This window comes from Pezoporus flaviventris, unplaced genomic scaffold, assembly GCF_033815535.1.
Source record: "Pezoporus flaviventris isolate CSIRO_AGI_PZ_B2104156 unplaced genomic scaffold, CSIRO_AGI_Pfla_v1 ptg000059l, whole genome shotgun sequence".
Lineage (NCBI taxonomy): Eukaryota > Metazoa > Chordata > Aves > Psittaciformes > Psittacidae > Pezoporus > Pezoporus flaviventris.
The window spans coordinates 2,750,231-2,757,801 of record NW_026892607.1 but is presented as its reverse complement, the minus strand read 5'-3'; positions in this window follow the sequence as shown (position 1 = coordinate 2,757,801).

Here is a 7,571-nt window from a genome sequence, read left to right as displayed (position 1 = left end):
GGGCCAGAACCCCCCCATGTGCTGGGCTGCACCCCCAAAGCGTGAGCAGCAGCTCAGGGAGGGGATCCTGCCCCTCTGCTGTGCTCTGGGGAGACCCCCCTGCAGCCCTGATCCAGCTCTGGGGCAGCAGCACAAGAGGGACGTGGAGCTGTTGGAGCGAGGCCAGAGGAGGCCATGGAGATGCTGTGGGGGCTTGGAGCAGCTCTGCTCTGGAGCCAGGCTGAGAGAGCTGGGCTGGGGCAGCCTGGAGAAGAGAAGGCTCCTGAAGGGGAGACCTGAGAGCAGCTTTAAGGTCCCTTCCAACCCAAACCCTTCTGTGATTCACTTTCCAATCACGGAGCCAAACAGGCTCACGAGACTCTTGCACTCATCCTTCTTAGTGATTTAATACCACATTATTCAATATGCTCTTGCTGAGCCATGATCAGGCAGCACAGCCTGTGCATCACTATTGGAGCTGCCTGCTCATGCACCCCCAGGATGAGCAGAACACAGCAAGAAGAGGTGCTGCTGCCTGGGCTTGGGTTACCCCTGCAGCACTGGGGGCACAGTGCTGCAGTGTCCCTGCAAACAGAGCCCCTTGCGCTATGTGTCAGTCCCCAGGGCCACCCCTGGGAGCAGGAACACGGCGATGGGGTGTTGCTGTTGCTACCAAACCTCATGCAGGATGGAAATAGAGCCAGGAAAACAGGCAGGCAAAGGGGACCTGCGCAGGCTGCTCCTGAGGGGGTTCTCACATTGACCAGATCATAAGAGGCACGAAACCCCCTGGCACCCCCGGGCTGGCCACCCACCCCGGCTTTTAGCAGCTCCAAAATACAAGCAGAAAAGGGCCCTCGCTTCTATACCAGGCTCAGCTGCTCACAGCAGCCTTGCAAGGGCTAAATCTGGCTCCAGCTTTATCAGCTGCCGCAGCGGTCGTCAAATTAAAGGGCTCTGGTTCAAGCCTCAAAGGCAGAAAGGATGCTCTGTGCGGCGCAGAGAGGTAAATGAGAGCACAAGACGTGCAGGGAGATTGCAGGAGATGGGGTTTGATGAGATAAAGTTCGTGTCTTTTCTGAAGGGGGAAATTTGGTGTCAAAAATGATCAGCGCTCGAGAAGGTGGCACAAAGCGATGTGCCTGAATATCCGAGGGCAGGGGAGAGCCGCTGCCTCATTATCTGCTTCACAGCCTCCTAATAGAAAGCCCCATCTCCTTTATTAACAGGATCTATAAAGCTCATTTCTCAATAGGTAATGAAATAGTACCTGTCCACTTAGAGTAATGCAGGTAGTTAATGGAATCAGCTCGTCCTCCCCTGCATGTCCCTGCAGATCTCATTATAAAGTTCCCAGCACAGGCGCAGCCCTCCGTGGATGGCTCGTGTGAACAATACCCTGCAGCAAATACTGGAGCAGATGGCACCATTCCCAAGAGCCAGGCAACATTCCCACCCTAAGGAACAGGCGAATGGCTGGACAAACACCATCCTCAGCTGGGATGGCAGCAGCTGCCTGACCCTGTGGATGGGGGACATGTGAAAGGCACAGCACCAGCCATCTGTGCTGAAAGTCCTGCAGTGGTTTTGTTTGGGGTTTTCTTTGAAGAATGGATTTAATATGGAGTAAATTGAATTGAAGCTTTGCTGAAAATGGAGGCATTTGCTTCTTCGTGTCTCAGGGGCAGTTTTCATTAATTATATTGAGCCCAATGGCCAAGTTGGCAAGAAATTTGTTTCCAAGGAAAAGAAGTGAGACAAAGGTTCAGCAGGATTTTCATATCAAGTAGAAAAAAGAACGCATTTCAGCATTAGGGATTAAGAGTTTTACCACCCAAAAAGTACCTCTGAAAATGATAGGCACTGTGTGCAGGCTGCCTGCGGAGGCAGAGCTGGGACCGAGCTCCAATGGGGACGTGCTGCTGCTGCAGGACAGCAGTGCCCAGCATGGACCTGGCTGAATTCACATGGTCCTCCCAAGCCCCCAGAGTCACCAATAAGCACCCGAGTGCTGAAGCCTTCCCCTTTCCAGGTGGCCTGGAGCTCCCATCCAGCCCAGTCCAGAGCCTGGGGAAGGAAAGCGGCTGCAAGATGAGTCCGAGGAGACCACGTCCCCTCTAAAAAGCAAGATCAAATCAAGCTCAATGAGACAAAGATTTGGAATCTGGGGACAGTTTTAGGATTTGGGATATCTGATTACTTTTGCTTTTACTTGTATTATTCTCTGCTTTGTTTCATGACCATTCCCTTCTCTATTTTGCCTACAAGTAGAAGCATCTTAATTTGACTTTCTGGGATACATCTTCCCTTGGATAACTGTCTGTTTTGGTATATCATGTACCACTATTTCTGCATCTCCAACCTAAACTTCCCATTTCCCCATCTTAACGCTTTGCTGGAGCTGGCTGTGAACTTGCTTCTTGGCTGAATTCACTTCCCAAAAGCAGGCGAACCGGTTCTGAAACGAAGCCTGGGAACAGAAAACACGACTTGTGGCTGGCACTGATCTGTTTCTGCTCTTCTGTCTGTGTCCAAGCAAAGAATTCCTTTTACGTTCATCTGTCCTCATGAAAGCCGAGAGAAGGACAAGAGATAAATGATTAACATAATCTAAATATAAAGATTTTCTTCATTCTTCGAGCCTTTGTGACACCCTCTCTTGGGAAATGTTCCCAACTGAAATGGAATTTCGCTCTGTTCTTCGCAGACTTCATGTTGCTCTTGTGAAACACATGAAGCCTTTCAAAGCCAGTGATTACGATGCCGATAACCGTGTCTTGGTGAGGACACAACAGGCACCCTGGAAATACAGACAGGCATGGAAATATTAAAGAAAACCCAACGCTATTATGAAGCTTTCCTATGCAAACTCTGCAGATGATCTGGATGAAGGTCCACTGTGTGAAATGTATTAACCGGGGGCTATACATTAGTTGTGTTCAGTTTGGTCCCTGATCTACAAAAGAGCTGTGGATGGGCTGGAGAGGGTCCAGAGAAGGGCCACAAAGATGATCCAAGAGCTGGGCAGCAAGGGAGGAAAGGCTGAAGGAGCTGGGACTGTTCAGCCTGGAGGACAGAAGGCTCAGGGAGACCTTATCATCATGTGCCAGTATTTAAGGGGTGGCTACAAAGAAGATGGAGAGCCCCTTTTGACAAGGAGTCCCATGGAAAACACGGGGGTTGATGGGCACAAGTTACTGCTGGGGAGATTCTGAACTGGGCACTAGAAGAAGACTTTTCCCCATGAGAATAAGCAGCCATTGGAATAATCTCCCCAGGGAAGCAGTGACTCCCAAACGTTGGACACTGTTAAGACTGGGCTGCACAGGGTGCTGGGACATCCAGTCTAGGTCATGCTTTGCCTAAAAAGATCAGAGCAGATGATCCTTGAGGTCCCTTCCAGCTCAGGAGTCTATGATATGGATGGGGCTTGGAGCAAGCTGCTCTAGTGGAAGGTGTCCTTGCCTGTGGCAGGGAGCTGGAACTGGATGAGCTTTAAGGTCCCTTCCAACTCAAACCAGTCTGGGATTCCATGGTTCTATGATTCACAGCTTTGAGCTGTTAAAAAGGCCACGCTTCATGCAGAAACCTGGACCGAGACCTGGACTGCTCTTCATGCTCTTGGTAGGACCAAGCACAGGTCCCCTTTGCCTTACCCCCAGGTCAGCAGCACAGCAGGGCTGGGGATGAAGAGGTACCAATGCGACAGAAAGAGACGTGCAAAGAGTTCACACAGTCAGACCCAATAGATATGGGATGAAAGACTTTGCATGCAGTGGGGTGGTGGCACTGACCTGAACCTCTCATTAAACAAGATTCACAGCTGGGCTGTAAATCACAGAGGGGAGCTGCGGAGCAGAGTGGATATTCCCACTCCTTATACGGGACCCCAGAGGATCCTTTCCAGCTCATCTGCCAAAGGAGGAATTCAGGATGAAATTGCTGCTGCCAGCAGGATCATCTCAGCTATATATAGTAGTGTCCAGATTGAGGACTTTGCGAAGCTAAATAAACTGATCATGGACAGTTACTTGAAGAATTTAAGACAAATGCTTGTCTGAGGAGGCAGATGGGGCTTGGTCTTGAATGTGGAAGACAATCTGAATGTGGTACTGTCGTACCTTACAGAAATATTGCTGCCACTAAGAACTGCGACTCATTTCCTAAGGGTGAAATGCAATTTAGGTGTGGATTTACTGATTATCCTCGGAAATGGAGGTGTTTGATTTCTCAGGGAATTAGCAAGCTTAACCTTGTGCTCCTCCGGAAAGCGCGGATTTTGAAGCCAGCAAACATTCCTACATACTTTAGAAATACATTTAAATAAATGTCTAGTTCTAATAACTGCAAGGATGGTAAATCAGGAGAAAAGCAGGAGGAGGGTTGGTAGTTTACGGATTATTTCAGTACTGATGCAGCACTGCATTGAAGCTGGAGCATCACCTGAGACTTGCATTTTGCTGCTGCCCTGACCAACCTCAGGCCTCCAAGGAGTCACACCTTCAGCATCCCTGCCACCCCATCCTGGTTCTTTAGGTGGGTTTGTGGGGTACCTGAGGGGATGAGGACCCAGGAGGGCAGAGCAGGGGGGAAACGAGTATTTTTAGTTGCAGTTAACACAGCATTCCCTAGGGACAGAGGAGAAAAATGAACCCCAGTTGAGGCCAACCCCACATCAGTACAGCTTCAAGTTCTCCCACTTGTTGCATCCAACTAAAAAAGCTGTTTGGAGTTCATTTATTCATTCCAAATAACCTTGCTATTTAGTCAAGATACAGGCGGGATTCTAGCCAGGCAATCCAGATTCTTCAGTAATTCTAGACACTAATATAGACTTATGATTTTTAGGCTTTTAAGAGCAGCTCCTCAGCATTCCACATGCAAGAAATGCACCCAAAGTTCTATTGACCAACCTAATTAAAAGAGTGAGAGGAAACGATTGCAGAATCCTTTGTGATTTCGAAGACATCAATACCTACAGTCACTGATTCAGATTCACTCTCCTAAGCACTACGCATCGATCAGCAAATGAATTTTGCTGTTAGTAGATCAGATACTCACAGTTAATAAGAGTTGCTAATTGGGTTTTTTTCTCTTTCTATAACTGGCAGGGCTGCACTGCCGGCATGCACCACCTTGGCTGTGCTCTGGAGGGATGCACTGGGATTTGTTCCTTATGCCAGGACTGGGCTCCGTGCTGCTGGGTCCCTGTGAGCCCGGAGTCCCTGCGCTTAAATCTCATTTTGCAAGAAAATCTGTTCTTGTGCCCACTTCTGACACCTGTGCTGGAGAAACAAGAGCATCACTCACCTTAGGGCAGGGGACATGCTTGGGGTGGGGGGGTTCTGGATGCAGAGGGGCCTGGCAGGGAGTTTCATGGCAGTGATGGAGTGCAGAAGCCTGCCTGTGCTCCACAGCAACATAAAAAGCCCCACAGAGCTGGCTGTTTTTCAGAGAATGGTGTCAAGTTCAAAACATCCCTTTTATTCATCAGATCCTTCCCTTTCTTTCCACTTCTGCCCTTGGCAATGCCTCGGCAGTCCCAGTCTGAACCAGAAATGGAAAGTCGGTGTTTCCATTAAACACACTCGGAGGAAGCAGCACTCTTGGGTGAGAACATAATGCAAGAGGGACGTGGAGCTGTTGGAGCGAGGCCAGAGGAGGCCATGGAGATGCTGCGAGGGCTGGAGCAGCTCTGCTCTGGAGCCAGGCTGAGAGAGCTGGGCTGGGGCAGCCTGGAGAAGAGAAGGCTCCTGAAGGGGAGACCTGAGAGCAGCTCCAGTGCCTGAAGGGGCTGCAGGAAAGCTGGAGAGGGGCTTGGGACAAGGGATGTAGGGACAGGCCAAGGGGAATGGCTTTAACCTGCCAGAGAGGAGACTGAGCTGAGCTCTTAGGCAGAAGCTCTTCCCTGTGAGGGTGCTGAGGCGCTGGCACAGGGTACCCAGAGGAGCTCTGTCTCCATCCTACACCACTGGGCTTCTTAGCAAGACATGGGAGAATCAATATTTTCCTAATGGAAGACAATAGAAGGGAGGAACACAAATTGCATTTGTCTGTCAGCTCCTGCACACAATAGCAGATAAAAAATTATGAAGCCCTTTGTCAGGCTCAAACTCATTTCAGTGTTTCACAAGCACTTGCTTGTGATGGTTAGGAGTCTGTACCAATACGATAGTGCATCTGCTTTGATGGATCACTGCCTTTGAGTCTGCTAAATCCCCAAATATGCAGGATGCTGAGCTGCCATTCCCAGTTCATTCTCCAGCACAGACCTACAGCAGTGGGTAAGATGAAACACCTTCGTATTTGTGTTCATGGTCAGGGGTGACAGAAAGGGCCCGTCTGCAGCTCTGCACAGTGGGCAGAGGAGATGGAAAGTATGCACAGCCCCGCCTGAGAGCCCCTACATACACAAGTTTATGCAATTGTGACAAATAGTGGATTTCAATTACAGCAACTTTCCTGTAAGTGAAAGCTGGGAGTTTCTAAGAACCCTTCTGACTAATGTGGTCCCGCTCTTGGCTGTGCTATGGCCGGGAAACAGAAAAGCCCTTCATCATAGGGCTGTAACGGCGACTGCAGCTGATAGATGCCAAAGCAAGCTCCAGTCAGGGGAACCCAAGACTGGGAGAGAGCAGGAGGTGCTGACTCCTGCCCCCGCTGACATTTGCAATGCTGGGAGCCAGCAGCCAGGAGCTGCATCTCCTCTGCTCAGTGCTGCAGGGGTGGGGAGCAAAGATCCCAAGAAAAAAGGTCCCCTCATGGAGGATGGCACCACTCACCTGGTGCCACAGTGCTCAGCACATCCCACAGCGCGTCCTGGCTGCTGCAGGCATCCTCATGGGGGATTCCGGATGGAGATACCCACATGTTCCCTTCCCCAGATACCCCTTCGGGCTGCGGAGAGGGGGCTCATGGCCACATCTGCCTTCAGTGCAAAACGCACCCCCTCCGTGACAGTGGTGCTCGGGTGAAGCTGTGCCCAGAGGAGCTGCGGCTGCCCCATCCCTGGCAGTGCTCAAGGCCAGGTTGGACACAGGGGCTTGGAGCAAGCTGCTCCAGTGGAAGGGGTCCCTGCCTGTGGCAGGGGTTGGAGCTGGAGGAACTTTAAGGTCCCTTCCAACCCAAACCAGGCTGGGATTCTGTGACTCTATTCTGTTTGCATGTGAATATATTCAGCTGTTCACTGCTCTGGAAGGCACAGTGCCAAGGCTGGCTGATAGGATTGTCTTTTTACTCTGTGCTTTCACACAGAAATGCTGTATTGATCCAGGATGGAAAGCAGTCTGCATTTTAATGACAAGAAATAGAAGTTTTCACCTATTTAACGCTCTGCTTGCACTCAGACACTGTGCTTTCTTCATCTGAGAAAGAAACAGAATGAAAAGACACCTCTGGAAATCCCATTTTTATTCAGTTTGGGAAAGCTGAATGCTTTTACCAAAGACAGATCTGTGCAATCACACTTGTTACAAGCAGCACTTTGTGAGAAACGCCATATGTAAGCCATACCTGTAGTAGCTTGTGAGAAATGCCTGTAGTACTTTGAAAGACATAACCTGTAGTAGTGAGAAATGCCTGTAGTACTTGCA